This window comes from Myotis brandtii, unplaced genomic scaffold (genome assembly GCF_000412655.1).
Source record: "Myotis brandtii unplaced genomic scaffold, ASM41265v1 scaffold13, whole genome shotgun sequence".
Lineage (NCBI taxonomy): Eukaryota > Metazoa > Chordata > Mammalia > Chiroptera > Vespertilionidae > Myotis > Myotis brandtii.
In genome coordinates, this window is record NW_005354595.1 from 1,010,705 (window position 1) to 1,026,757 (window position 16,053).

The following is a 16,053-nucleotide window of genomic DNA, read 5'->3' on the forward strand; positions in this document are numbered from 1 at the left end:
GGCAGCTCCGAAAGGGCCTGGCTCAGGCTCCTCTCCAAGGCCAGGGCGGCCTCCATGGCCCTGAGTTTTGCCCGCTCATCTGGGGCTTCAGCACGTCCTGGAAGAGGATGCGGCCACCGCGCTGGTTTTGCATCTTTAAGAGCCTCTCAGCGCCCTCAGCTTCTCCACCAACTCGCAGAAGAAGTGGCCCAGCCCCCAAGACCACATCCTCACAGAGGAAATAGCAGCCCCGAGAGAGGTAGGTGTGCGAGGCCCGCAGAGGCAGGCTGGCCAGGCGGTAGGCCGCAGCCTCCACCTCGGTGGAGTAATTCTGACAAATTTGGGAGCTCATGGCTGTTAGGCAATAAGGAGTGAAGGTAGAAAAAACCCGGTGTGTTGGCTGGTCCCGGAGGTGGTTCTGAAGGTGGTGACTGGATAAAACGCAGGAGAGTGGCCGGAGGCTGGAAGAAGGGGTGTCCCTGGATCTGTTCCGTCCAAACACTGTTGAAGCAAGAGACAGATCCGGGACCACCGAGGGCACTCTCTCTTTTGAATCTTGATGGAAGATTCTGTGGTACATAGATTTTTCTATAATATACCTCCTTCATCCTAGGACTGTGGATCATTTTAAGAATGCCGAGGGCAGGGAACATTATATTATTCCCTTTAAAAAGGTTTTTATTTTGGAATAGTTTTAGATTTATAGAAAAGTTGCAAAGATATTATAGAAAATTCCCATAAATCCTTTACTTGGCTTCCACTAACATTCTAATTTTACATAACTGTGGTTCTTTTTTTTTAATTAAATCTAGAAAATAACATTATTCAATACTATGAACTAAACTACAGACTTTATTCAGATTTTATCAGGTTTTCCACTAATGTCCTTCCACTATTCCCTAATTTACTAGTAGTCCAGGATGCCACACTGCACTTAGATCGTATTCACATTTATTTGCTGGTACCCAGATTTGTGCTCAATATCTGTTTGCTGCGAGAACAAACTGGAGAAAAGGAGAATTGAGCAGGCAGATACTTAGGAGGAATCGAGAGTGGGCACCAGGGAGGTGGCTGCTGCACAAAATTCAAGTTGGAAAATGATTGAGCAGGGAGCCCTGGGCCCGGCAGCTGGCCAGTCATCGCAGACTTCTGTCTCCGTAGCTGCAATAGAGCAGTGGGGGCTGAAGAGCGAGTGGGAAGGGGAGAGGGTGAGTGCAGAGGACTGCTTAAGCAGTTTCTCAGTGAAAGGGAAGGCAGACAAAGTTCAGTGATTGAAGGAGCTAAGGGTCATGAGAACAGTTTTAAGAAGAGGAATAGTGAGCTGGTTTGTAGTCAGAGAAAAGGGAAACTTAAAAAGGTGAGGAGGAATTAAGACCCAAGAAAGAAAGGATGATTACTGAAGGAATACCCAGGCCAAAGCAGGGGGAGTAGGATTTGGCATCTAGGTGGAAAAGCTAGCCTTTGGAAAGGAAGAGAAAAACTTCTTTTTGCTGAAACAGGAAGAAAGGGGGAAGTGGAAGCAGGAATGGTTGGTGACAGAGGTTCTCAGAGACTGATAAACATGGCCAGAGTATCTGCCCTGGGGTCCGGAGAATGAAATCAGCTGAGAATGTGAGGAGAGAATGAGAGAGATCATCAGGCTGTTTTCCATTTGGGTCTGGAACTAATGACACAGTGGTGCCACTCATAGGCTGCCCGCTCCCCTGAGGACATGCTAAGTTTTTAAAATTCACTTTTCCCTTTCCTTTCATAATATTATTACATCATTGGTCAAATTATTCACTTTGTTCTGGAATTCAGTAACAGACTTTGTTGAATGAATAATGAATAAGTATTGTGGTGTTTGTTTTTTTTAATCCTCACTGGAGGATATATTTTTTTTTAATGAGAGAGAGAGAGAGAGAGAGAGAGAGAGAGAAAGAGAGAGAGAGAGAAACATAAACATCAATGTGAGAAACATCGACTAGTTGCCTCCCATACATACCCCATCTGGGGATCAAACTTGCAATCTGGGCATGAGCCCGGACTGGGAATCGAACCCAAAACCTTTTGGTGTATGGGAAAATGCCCCAACCAACCGAGCCACCTGGTCAGGGCAGGAATAACCGTTATTTCGTGTAGTAGTTTTACAGCGTAACCTGCCATTTCTACTTTGTTTACAGCAAATAATTGTAGCAGTATTTATCCTAATAAAAACAATACTATAATCAGAATTTACTATAGCACTGTAGCAGACATTTCACATACATCTATAAGACATCTCAGTTTCAAATTTGGGAACTGAATCTTGAGATTTATTCTTTCAACAAATATTTATTAAGCATCTTCCATCTGTCAGGTTTCATTTGAGGCAGTTGAGATATATCAGTGAGTAAACTAAAGATCCCTGACCTGTGAAGTCACATTTTAGCAGAAACTCCAATGGGTAAGTGTCTTAGACAGTTCAGGCTGCTGTTAACAGAATACCAGAGCCTGGGTGGGCTTATATACAACAGAAATTTATATCTCACAGTTCAAGATGAAGGCACTGGCAGATTTGACATCTGGTGTAGGGCTGCTTCCTGGTTTATAGACAGCTGTCTTCTCAGTGTCCTCACATGGCTGAAAGGGAGAGGGGATTCTTTGGGTAAGCTTTCTGGGGTCTCTTTTAAAAAGTTACGAATTCCATTCATGAAGGCTCTACCCTTATGACCCAATCACCTCCCCAAAGCCCCACCTCCAAATACCACCATATTGGGCATTAGGTTAGAACATAGGCATTTTGGAGACACACAAATATTCAGTGTATAGCAGTGAGTGATTTGCTTAAATTCACACATATAATAAGTAGTTGCAGTAACCTTGCTAATTTTTGGCTGCATTGTGTCCATTGCATCTTCCTTTGGTCATCTTTTGGGGAGATTTTTTTCTATTTGATAGAGTTTTTTAGGACTGTTTTACACAAGAGCTAAAGACTCTTCACTACTCTTTACCCTTGCCTCCCTGCCTCCTGAGCCTGCCTCTCCTAGCTTGCGCTGTCGAGCGCCACTAAAGACCTGGCTCCTTAACAGCTCTCTGTAGTGTGAGGGCAAGCCCAGTGCTCAAACTGACTGAGCTCAGTGCAAAGATACAAATGAGTGACCACATATTATCTAGTTTAAATATTTACAATTTACACTTCAAGGCAACGCACTGTTACAGATCTTCTGTCCACCTACCTTGACTAATATGCCATCAGAATGGCTTACAAGGTCAACTTTCACTCCTGAACATGGCAACATGGGGGAACCTGCATCCCAGTCCATACGTTGGCTCCTTCTTCTTCTCTCACTCTGGCTCTGTCCAGGACAGCATGGGACTCATGTGCATGTGTCTGGGTACCCCAGCCTGTATGTATAAGCACCACCCTTATCCCCACAAACAGGCCTCTCTTGGCTACTACTTGGACCTAGGGATGCTCTCTTCATTGGTGTGGTCTACTCTTGGGAGGGAGGGCCAGGAAAGAGGTCTGCTCTGGGAGAGGAAGTGACTCGGGGTCATTTTGGCAGGGAATTCTAGGGTTCAGGTACAAGATACGTGGTCTTGTAGGAGAAACGCTGGCTGTGGGTGAGCATGTACCCTTGACTCCAGGAAAGCCTTGCCCTAGGAGAAGGGACATGGTCAGAGAAGGCCAGGGATCCACCCCCTGAGTTTTAGGATGTGATGGTAAATGGTTGAGACAGTCTCATTCTCCTGTAATGCCGGCGATGTATTTCAGTGTAGCCATAGTTTTCATCTTTATAGGAAACATCTAGAGCAGGGGTGGGCAAACTTTTTGACTCAAGGGCCACAGTGGGTTCTTAAACTGGACCGGAGGGCCGGAACAAAAGCATGGATGGAGTGTTTGTGTGAACTAATATAAATTCAAAGTAAACATCATTACATAAAAGGGTACGGTCTTTTTTTTTTTTAGTTTTATTCATTTCAAACGGGCTGGGCCCGCGGGCCGTAGTTTGCCCACGGCTGATCTAGAGCAACATGGTGATAATGGTCATCTATGTATTCAAGATGGGGAAAGAGTGTGAAATATGATGTTTCTAATCTATTTCTTGGGAGACGATGAACATGAAGGGAATCCCATTGTCTCTGGCTCTTGAGATACTTCTATAAGTGATTTGACAAACTGATTACAAATAGCAGTATGGACTAAAATGGCAAGCACAAATGGAAAACCATTCAACCAGCAAATACATGGGAGAAAGCTCCACGCAGCCCAAAACATCTGGATTTTTCACGCTTAATTCCGTGCAAGAATTAATGACAAGTTGCCTTGTAGCTACTCCATCTTTATTTCATTCAGCAAACATTTGTCATATATCCATTATGTTTTGAGTTCTGAGTGGAAGTCCAGAGAACAAGGAGGTAAAATGTGAGCTGAACCTTGACGAGGGATAAGTAAGTTATTACTGTATGAGCACTTTGGAGTGATGTTCTAAACAAGGCAAGTTTTCTTGACTGTAACATGGGGATAATGGTAGTGTTTACCTCACAGGGATTGTATGAAGAGTAACAAAGGCCAGGCACATAGATCATAGCTCAACAAATGTTAGCTATTCCTATTATTTTTTTCTGGGTAGAACAACAAGACAAAGATGAACATGATAACTTTGAAGAACTGGGAACAGGTTTTTACACAAGAACAGTGTGCACAAGAGGAGTGACTGGAGATTTGTTTAAAGAGCTAATTGAGACCATATTGTGTTTTATGAAGGGGTTTACATATTGTGCCATAGGCAAGGGCGCTCCCTGAGCGTCTTGATGAGAGGACTAACTACTGAAGAAAGTTTACTCTTACAGTGTCATAGACGATTATTTGAAGATGCAAGAGACTGGAAGCAGGATGATCTGCAGTAATTCAGATAATGCATGAAAAGGACTCGAAGGAGGTTTTGGGTCGTGGAATGCATAAGAGAGGACAAAGGTTAAAGTCAGTGGTAGTTGATATGAAGTGTTAGGAAAATTAGGTGACAAAAATACTTGAAGGTGTCCAGCTGGCGTGGCTCAGTGGTTGAGCGTTGACCTATGAACTAGGAGATCACGGTTTGATTTCCCAGTAAAGGCACATGCCCGGGCTGTGGGCTCAACCCCAAGTGTTTGAGGCAGCTGATCAATGATTCTGTCTCATCTTAGATGTTTCTATCTCTCTCTTCCTCTCCCTTCTTCTCTGAAATCAATAAAGATATGTTTAAAAAAATACTTGCAGGTTTCTGGTTATCGCACTAGCATGGTTGGAGAGACTGTCAGTTGAGATAGGGGATGACAGACTAGAGAAATATTTATGGGAAAAACCTAGACTCTGAGACTCTGAGCCATCCAGCAGAGATACCCCATTGGCCGCTGATAACAGAGGGATCAAGGTGGAAATACTAATTTGGTGTTAGATATGTCAGTGAGATTATAGAGTGAGGGAGAAGAGGCCTTAAACATGCAATAGAAAGGAAGAAGGAGAAACGAAGGAAAAAGTGAAGGAATCATGAGAATAGAAGAGATGATGCAGAAAGAGTTAAAAGAGCTACAAGAAGGAGGGGTTAAGGTCAGAAAGTGCCAAAGATGAGATGCTAAAAGGAGATAAATATTGAATAATGGCTAGTGGGCTTGCCAAGTTGGGAGGTCATTGGTGATCTTAGTGAGGTTGAGAATTGAATAAGTAGCAACAAGAGGAAACAGCTCATTAGATCTTTTTAATTGTGATTTTTTTGGCATCTATTTTTTAAGCTATACTTTTATTGTTTTCAGAGAAGAAGGGAGAGGAGAGAGAGATAGAAATATCAGTGATGAGAGGATCATTGATCGGCTGCCTCCTGCACGCCTCCTCCTGGGGATTGAACCTGCAACCTGGGCATGTGCCCTTGACTGGAATCGAACCCGGGACCTTTCAGTCTATAGGCCAACGCTCCATCCTCTGAGCCAAACCAGATAGGGCTGGCATTTTTTTTTTAAAACCAGATTTGGGTATATATGATACTGGTTTTACAAAAACAAAATAAAAATCATATGCGTGAATATATTTGTATGTCTATTTCTCATGGAGATATATAAAGTAGTACTTTGTGGTTAATAGTGTTCACCTCAAGATAATGAGAATGAAAGAGTGGAGGAGAGATATTAGTAATATTTTCTTCATAAACTTTGTATGGTTTCTTATGAGTATTTCTTTTGTAACAAAAATTTTTAAAATATGAACTTACTAATAGTTGGTAACTTGAAAAATTAGGCTTGTGCCTCCCCCAATTAAGATGCATATTAGTAGTAGTAATAATAAATGAAACCACTGAGCATAAATAAACCGCACAAGAAAATGGAGCGACTGTGTATCAAAACTCTGAAGTGAAGATGACTTTCGAAGCCCAGAAAAAGGTAAACAGATCTCAAAGGAACATATTTTTTTAACTAGGTAAATATTACAAAACTTTAGGAATTGATTATAAAAACCTCATAACTAAACCTAGACGAGGCAGACTGCAGCAAATACGGCAGAAAGTCTAGTATTTTTCTTACACAGAGTCAGGAACACGCACACCGTTATCAGATGGGTACGGGCTTCCAGCAAGTTCTGGTCCGATTTTCTTGCTGCCTCGCCGTTTTCTCTCCCCTTTGAAAGCTGGTCAGGCAGGCGAGTGTGAGAAGTGACCCCTGCGTAAGCTTCCTGTGCGGCAGCTTTTAGCACAAGAGAGCGATTGTCTTTTCTTACTGGACTCACCCTCCTTCAGAACCAAGAGGGTTTTTTTTTTTTGCCTCACAGAGTGCCAGGTTGGTCTCGCTTCCTCTCTGGACCAGCATTTCAAAATAAAATGACTGTGCTCAGAATCATCTCGACTCCCCCAACCCTCTTGACTGCAAAATATTGAAACAAAAGCCTCGTTTCACCGAACCACCTCAGGTCACCTTGGAGGAGATCTTGACAGAGAGGCTCTGCTGTCCCCTGGCTTAGGATGCACCTTCTTAGCTAAGTACTAGATAAAAGTAGTATTTTATCCTGGTCTCCGAAATCATGCTCAAGAAGTTCTGAAACATTTTAAAAAGCAGAAAAACCACAGACAATGATTTCAAGGCTCGATGTCTAAAGCATTCCTGGGCGGAGCAAGATTCACTCACTTAAAGTGTCTAATAGATATGATTTGCCTATTTTGTAAATTTGCCTTTTCTGGACATTTCCTAGAAATGGAATCACACCATGAGTGGCCTTCTGCGGCTGCTTTCTTTCACCAGCATCGTGTTCCCAAGGTTCACGAACGTGGTAGCACGTGTCACTGCTTCATTTCCTTTTTGTGCCCAATGTTATTCGGTTTTCTGGATGTGTCACATGTTACCTATCTGTTCATTAGTTGGTGGGCATTCGGATTGTTTCCACTTGTTGGCTGTTATGAATAATGCTGCTATGAGCATTCCCATCCAAGTTTCTCTTGGGTACATGTATACCTAGGGGTGGCTGGCTCATACGGTAACCCTATGTTTAACTTGATGTTGAGAAACTACTAAACTGTTATCCAAAGTGGCTGCGTCACTTGACTTTCCCACCGGCGATGGATGAAGTTTCTAATTTCTCTGTCTCCTTGCCAGAATGTGTTATTATCTGTCTTTTTGATTCTAGACACCCTAGATCAGGGGTGGGCAACCTTTTTGTGAGTGCGTGCCAAAACCAGCAAAATCTCTGACTCAAAATTCTTCTGCGTGCCAACCCTAATTTTTTGAGAACATGTTACGCCTACTTGATATCTCTTAAGGTGTGCGTATGTGAAGAACCTTGAAGAAATAATAAAATTCATTTGAGCGACAAAAACACAGTATATGATGATGAAAAATACATTTATTTTTTAATGTATACATGTACACTGATAGTCTGACAGAAAACTTTATGACTCTGTTTGATATTATCAGTGGGACTTTTGCTGCTGCATCACTGATGACAGATTTTACACTAGGTTTCTATTTCGTGACCTTCAGAGATATGCACGAACTACTACTTTCATCCATCAGGCTACTCCTATTACGAGACTTAACAAAATTCATCACTGAGAACAAAGATTCACAAGGGTATGTGGATGAAACCAAAACACTGGTCGGATCTAGGAAGGCAGGGAGAGTTAAGGCAGAGGCATAGAAATTGCTCTTCCCCTCTCTCGTCAATCCATGTCTATGGTCTTTAAGATAACTTGTTATGTAAAATTATTTATTTATCTAAGATGCACCTACACTGAATTTATCTGAAAAATAAAAAAGTCGATATTAAGAAAAAAATTGTAAATGGAAGATTATAAGAGAGGGTTTCGAGATTTAACTAGGTTAAAGTTACTGGCGTGCCATGTTTGGCATGCGTGCCAGGGGTTGCCCACCCCTGCCCTAGATTGTGCTACTTTTAATGGCCAGTGTAAGGTGTTTACAACCCTTTGGGTTTTTATAATTGGGCTTGACTAGTAATGGCATGGAAAATTGTCTACTTTGAAATGAGGCTGTTTCCATGGAAGTTTTACCTTATGATGTTTTAGTTTCTACAAAAACAAAATGCCATATGAGAATCTTTGCAGCAAAACAAAGCCGACTGTGTGAGATGCATCAACTCTGAATGAACTCCATGAATGAAAATGAATGCGGACACGAACGAGAAACCTCTGGCACGGCGAGCTCTCTGCATTCCGAGACCCGGGGCTGTGGGTGAAGCATGAGCCAGATCCTCGAGGTTGTTTGCCTGATCCCCCTGGGAGACAACAAGAAGTCAGCACAACCTCTCTCAAGGCTTCCTCTTGAAAAGTGAAAAAGATGATTGTCCAGAGCGAGGAGGAGAAGCGCCAAGACAGAGAGCAATTAGGCTCCTGGTTCTGAGACCGAATCCCGACCTTTGCATTCAGACACGAAAACAGGAGAGCTCTGTGTGGCCAGGGTTGGATGTAACGGGCATGTTCTGTCCTAGGCTGACAGTCTTGTGCTGCAGGTAACATCTGGAGGAAGGAGCGGGAGACACACCTGCTGACCTCAGCAGCTGCTTCTTGTCAGGCTGCCTGGAGTCACTGACAGCGGAGTTCCAATCCTACCAGGACTCACAGCCTTACCAACGTGGCCAACCCTCAAAATAAGAAGTCTTTTTGGCCTAGCCAGCATGGCTCAGTGATTGAGCGTCGACCTATCAAACCAGAAGGTCGTGGTTTGATTCCTGGTCAAGGCACATGCCTGGCTTGCAGGCTCGATCCCCAGTGGGGGACGTGCAGGAGGCAGCCGATCAATGATTCTCTCTCATCATTGACTTTCCTCTCTCTCTCTCCCACTCCCTCTCCCTTCCTCTCTGAGATCAATAAAAATATATTTTAAAAAATATATATAAGCCTTTCTTGTCACTTTATTGTTCCCATACTTTTCTGCATTCTGATAATGTTGTATAGCCCTGTTGCTTGACCCAAGTCCACACTATTCCTCTCCCTTCCCTCACCTTTCCTGTGCGCGCTCCGGAACTTTTATTCCTTACTAAACAAATGCTGTTATCTTTCGTCTCTTTTCTGAATGATCCTTCCACCTCTGGCCTTAACTGGAATGGGGTTCTCACTCGAAGACCCACCCCTTTCCCTTGTCGCTCTCTCAGGGGGAGGCTGCTCATTCACGCAGTCTCAGGGGCTACACAGATCAACATCCTCCCGATCCTGTGCACTTAGACCCCATTCCGGAGGAGGGGTTCCACGGGACACTTTCCCTCGTGTGAAGTCATCCTAGCCAGCGAGGCCATCCTCTAACTCCAGCTCCGTCATGTCATCCCTGACCGCTGTTCCTGTGACCATCCGTGGACTGGTCCTTGGCTCAGTCCTTCTAAATACTTGGACATTTTAAACTCGAATGACTCTCTGCCACCCGCTTCCAGGGCTACACCTTGGCCTCATCCTCACACCAAACCTACCCATCTCAAATCGTATATTCTAGTAACTCACTGTTTGCCACAATCTCCTATTCAGCCTGCCCTCTCTCTTACTTGTTCTTTGGCCTCATTGTTGGACCTACTTCCTCACAACCAAAATGTATAATTGTGGGGAAAAGTGAGGGTTTGGTTAAATTTTCTTGGGCTTCAACCTATGCTTATTATTCATTAGCTGTCTTTATTTTTCTCATCCCTTAGTTGTTTCGAATTCTTCTTTGAGTAATTTATTTCAGGAGAGATCCGTTTTTGGGCTCTTGCATACATGAGAATGTATTCGGTTACTTTCACACGTCATGATTCCTATACACAGATTTTTTTTTTAATTGTGTGTGTTTTCCCCGAAGTCAGTAAAACATCGCCGCATGGCACTTGCTGTGGAGGAGTGTCTGGGGCCAGACTGAGTTTTCTCTCTTTGTATGGAGTGGATGGTGGTAGTCAGTGTTTTCCCTCCCAGTTCTTATGGTTCCGTTGGGCAAGTCCACATGGTTCTGTTGAGCCTGTGAATCCCCACTCTCTGCACAATGCAGGCTGATCAGTCAGAGTCATAATCACTGGAGACAGTGATTGCTTCTCAGATGGGATCCTGACTCAACCAGGGCCAATCTGAACTCCTCTGGGGTTGATCTAAGGAGCTGGAGAAATTATTGTTTCTGCTAGGGTTGGTAACTAAGTAATGTGAGTCTGGGGTTACTGGGGTTAGTAGTAGCTTTCATCTATCTATGTAACTATCTATCTATCTATCTATCTATCTATCTATCTATCTATCAATCATCTATCTATCTATCATCTATCTATCATCTTTTCAATCTACCTACCTTCCTGGATAGATATGTATATAGATAGATATAGGTAAATAGATAGATATAGATAGATGCAGGTATTGGTAGAGGTACAGATAGATAGAATGTAAATATGAAGACAAGCAGGGGACACAGAACGAGAATTAGAAAGAGAGCCCTGACGATATCATCTGGAACCCAGAATCAGCTGATGCTGAAACCAAATTCATCCTGGACTTCCCCAAATCTCCCAGATTCTGTGGATCAAAAATAAATGTTTTTTCTTAAGCTGTTTTTATTTATTTATTTTTTAAGATAACTTAACTTTCTTTCTCTGGCAGGGGAGGGAGTTTTGGTCAGTAATAATGAAACCATGTTTCCCCTTTGAATATTTGTAGGATTCTTTTTCTTATCCACGAAGTTAAAAAATGAATGGTTAAGCGGAGGTATCTTCTCAGTGGACTTGCCTGAATCTGTAAAGTCAGAGTGGGAAAAGCTTTTTTAAATTATATTTCTGAATACTGCTTTTGTTCTGTTTGTTCTTTTATCCATACCATATGTTGAATATATAAGACCGATGATCTATACTTGTCACCTTTCTTGACATTTCGTCTTCGTGATATTTTTCTCTGGAGTCTTGAGAAAACTTCCAATGTTTGTTCTCCATATCGCTAATGTGATAGTCCATATTGTATATTTTGGTCTTGACCTCTTCCAATGAAATTTTTGCCTCCTATTGTATTGGTTTTTTTCTCCCACATTATTTCTGTATCAAATTCTGTTATAATTTAAAATTTCTGCCTATTTCTCAGCCTCTGCATTGAGTCTCTAACTTTAATGCATCTATATCTTCTCAAACTTGTAGAAAGCACCAAGAAATTTACCTAAAGTTTTTCTTTCTGTTACGAATGTTTTTCAAATGCATATGACTCCTCTGCAGAGTATTTTCATAGATTCCTCCCTCCCACCCCTATTTATATCTTGTTGAATAAAGAGAGCTCTGTTTGCCTTTGGTGTTTACCTGTTTAACCATAAGGAGGGTGGCTGAATTATCCTTGGATCTCCTCCCTATATACCTGATTACTTTTAGAAAAATCATAAGCTGGAAGACTTGTGGCAGGTATTTACATTTCCAGCCCATTAAGGTGAGGGGAGAAGGAACTCCTGGAGCCTGGGCTATCACATGGGCAAGAACTTACTGTTTATTTATCTTCTTTCTGTGACGCTGTTGTGCTGGATGCTAACTATTAGTGCACAGCTCTCTGTGTGGCATGGCTATGTCTGTCCTCCAGTCTTGTTCTGCTGCCCAATGTCTCAAAAAGAAGGCTCGCCTCCCGGGAAGTCTCACCACACCGCTGCGCCCTGCTTGGTGGAAAACAGCAGGATCCTGGGATCACTGGACAGAGGTGCTTTAGAATGGTGCTGGCTCACAGCTATAAACACAGTTCTAAGGAGTGCTTTTCTTTTCTTTTCTTTTTTCTTTTCTTTTCTTTTCTTTCTTTTCTTTTCTTTTCTTTTCTTTTCTTTTCTTTTCTTTTCTTTTCTTTCTTTTCTTTTCTTTTCTTTTCTTTTCTTTTCTTTTCTTTTCTTTTCTTTCTTTTCTTTTCTTTTCTTTTCTTTTCTTTTCTTTTCTTTTCTTTTCTTTCTTTTCTTTTCTTTTCTTTTCTTTTCTTTTCTTTTCTTTTCCTCACCCAAGAGTCTTTTTCCATTGATTTTTAGATAGAGTGGACAGGAAGGGAGGAGGGAGAGAGAGAGAGAAAAACATCGATGTGATAGAGACACATCGATTGGTTGTTTCCTATACACTCCCTGACTGAGGCTGGGGATCGACCTGCAACCAAGGTATGTGCCCCTGATTGGAAATCAAGCCCACAGCCCTTTGGTGCCCGGCTGACACTCTCACCACTAAGCCACACCGGCCAGGGCAGGAATGCTTCTCTTTTTTTTACCGCTACCCTCCCAGCCCTTGCTCCTCTGGATTAATGAGTATTAGTAGGGTTCTGCCAGGATGTTGTCTAATTGTTTTTCTCATTAGAGGATCATAAGTGTTGTCTCTAGGTGTTATGTTTCCATCTGATTTTATCAGAATCACTCAGAAGCCATACAGAAGCATCCTTTTTTAATTTTTAGCAGGTTTTCTCCTATTTTTATGTTCCGTTCCCCTTTTTGATGAGGTTTGCCACAAAAAAGAGAAAGTACCTCTTAAGTCTCTCTACTTTATTCCATCCTCCCTGTCATTGCCTTATCTACTGTCTGAGCATATCTAAGTATTCAGTGCAAGCGCCCCCTACTGATCATCCTGCCCTTTTGGTGCTCAGTTGAATAGTGGCTCAGCTCCTAGGAGGTATTTTGTTGTGTTGCAATTGCGTTCAATTTCAAGCAACCAAAAGCCCCTCCACTATCGCTTACACAGAAAACAGTAAGTACTGGGTGGTCAGCCCAGTACTGGTGGGGTGAGTCAGTGATGCCAAAAGGCGCCGGTTCCTTCTGCCTTCCCACCCTACCGTGTTCAGTGATGTCTGCTGCACCCCCAGGCTGTCATGTATTCCAGCGGGGAGACGGTGGGGAAAGGAAGAGGCCCCACAAAGAAAGTTCTGCCTACATTTCTTTGGCCGTGAGCGTATTCATGGCCACCCTACTGATGGGAGCAGGGACATTGAGTCTTTAACTATTATGGTTTCTATGGCAGATGCAGGTGTTGTGTCTGATCAGATAATTGAATGGGTACCCCCTCCCCTGGGAATGACCTTTAGGCCACTTCACAACCTTTTCTTTAGACCACATTCCACTTGCTAAGATCACGTACTACTAGCTAAGACCATTATCCTTCCCCTCTGGACCTTCCTAGGATCCAGACTGCCCAGAGAATGCTCTGCCCAGAAAAAGCCCTCCTAGAGTCCTTTAAAACCTCCGATTCTCCATCCCTGGGTGCTGGTGCCATTTTGGGGCTCAGCCCATCTGGTCTCCAGATGACCTAATAAATGTATAATCCCGTACCCTTTGGCCTTGTGCATTCCTCCTTCCGCGAACTTAACAGCAGGCATGGAAGAAATGGGTTGGAAAAGGAGGTGAATCTGCTAAATTCTGTCGTCTTCTTTGGACATTAGGTGCTTTTCAGGAATATGGTCTAACACGCTGGTGTCTGCTTGCTACCTTCTTTGTTCCCAACAACTGTTGGCCAGAGGAACCTCTCCTACTCATCCACACTCACGGCTTTGCGGGGTGGTGTGGGGGGGTGCGGGTGGGGCTAGCTCTAAGTGGGTGTTTATTTCTTTCTGCTCTACCAGCTCCAAACTTCAGTGTAAGTTCGTTCCACGTTATCCTACCTCCCTGTACAATTCTTTCAAGAATAGTGGGATGTGGAGTCAATAGTTGTTGAGGTTTGCACTCTGAGGTTGCAACGTTTGCTTGGATTTTACATGGATTATTTTTGCTCAGTAATTGAGCTTTTTTTTTTTTTTTTAAAAATTATAGTGCACTTAGTGGAGGAGAGATTTGTAAATATGTATTTGTGTTACCGGCTTTCCCAGAAGTGTCCCTGGTTTTCAGAAGAAGATGAGTCTGTGGCCCAGATCTTCGGGATCTTCCCTACGGCAGTCCCGCAGGGCCTTATTCTTCCGGAAGTGCTCTGGCTGCCTTTTCCAGACGTTATAAGCGGCGTTTCCCCATTTATTTTGTGTGTCTCAATGGCCACAGCAGGTTCGCAGTTGCAACCCAACTACGGAGAAGGTCAGAGAAAGCTAATGGGACATTTAGCAGCGAGTGTTTCTGCTTGACTTTCTGTTGAATTGAATTGACGGAAGGAGAAAATGCAATTCTAACTTAATGTAGAAATAGTTCCAAGTTAGGACTGCCTGATATATTAGTCATTGATAGATATAATTAAAGATAGTATTTTACAAGAAATAATGAAGGGGTCGTGGGTCATAATGGTGTGTACCACCAAACACATTCCCTAAAAAGTACTTCTTTTAGAACATAAATGGTAGGTTTGGAAAATGTTTAATAAATACGCATAAAATATGTTTGCTAGAATTATGTTGGGAATTTGGATTTTGAGAACAAATTTATAATTTTGGGATATATGCTGTTACAATTATAACTCAAAAGATTTTTAATATGCATAACTATGGACACATCAATCCCTGTAAATAATATTATGTATTCTTGCACCTGCCACCCCTCCCCCACCCCCAGGCAGTGTGATAAAGTGTTTAGAGAAATTCCTTGGTTCCTGACTCAGTTTTATCATCTACAGAATGGAGATAGCGACACATTTCAGAGTTGTTGGAAGTATCGCATGGCAGGATGCTGTTTGTAAATCGCCAAGCATAGTATATATGTAAGTATATATTATTTTGCAAACTGCTTTTTCATGTAACAAAGCTACAACACACTTTTTAAATTGATGCATGATATTCCATTACATGAATGAACTAAACATTTAGGTTGATATATATATATAACATATATATAGGTTGATATGTATACATATATCTTTATTTACCTACACTCTTTTAGCAAATTGCAAATATACACCTCTTAACAATGGGGACACATTCTGAGAAATGTGTCTTTAGGCTGTTTCATCATTGTGTGAACATCATAGAGGGTGCACCTTCACACACCTAGATGATATAACCTACTACACACCTGGGCTGTATGGTGTAACTTATTGCTCCTAGGTTACAAATGTGTACAGCATGTTACTGTGCAAAACAACATGAGATTAGATCAAGCATAAGAAAAAAGGTTCAATCAAGAAATGTGGTAAACACGAAATATATGAGGCTGCTGCCAGTGTAACATGGCAAACTGTTTTATAACAAACCTTTTTTATTTAATGAGTAGAAAGAGTACACTTTAATGGTAAAAAGTATACTAGTATAAATACATAGACCAGTCACATAGTCGTTTATGATCATTATCAAGTATTATGTACCATACATATTGCATGTGCTATTCTTTCATATGACTGGCAGTGCAGTGGGTTTGTTTATACCAGCATCACCATGAACATGTAAGTAATGTGTTGCACTACGACCTTACTAGGGCTACGTTGTCACTAGGCAATAGGAATTTTTCAGCTCCATTATAATCTATGGGACTATTGTAGTATATGCAGTAGGTTGTTGACCGAGACCTTGTTCTGTGGCACATGACTGTATTATTAACTATAGTCACCATTCCGTACATTGCATCCCCAGAACTTACACTTACTTACCTTATAACTGGAAGTTGGTACCTTTTGACCGCCTTCGGCCAGTTGTGCTTCCCATACCAAACAACAATCTGTTCTCTGTATCTTTGAGTTTGTTTGTTTTGCTTTGTTTGTTTTTAGGTTCCACACATAAGGGAGGTCATACTGTTTTATGTATT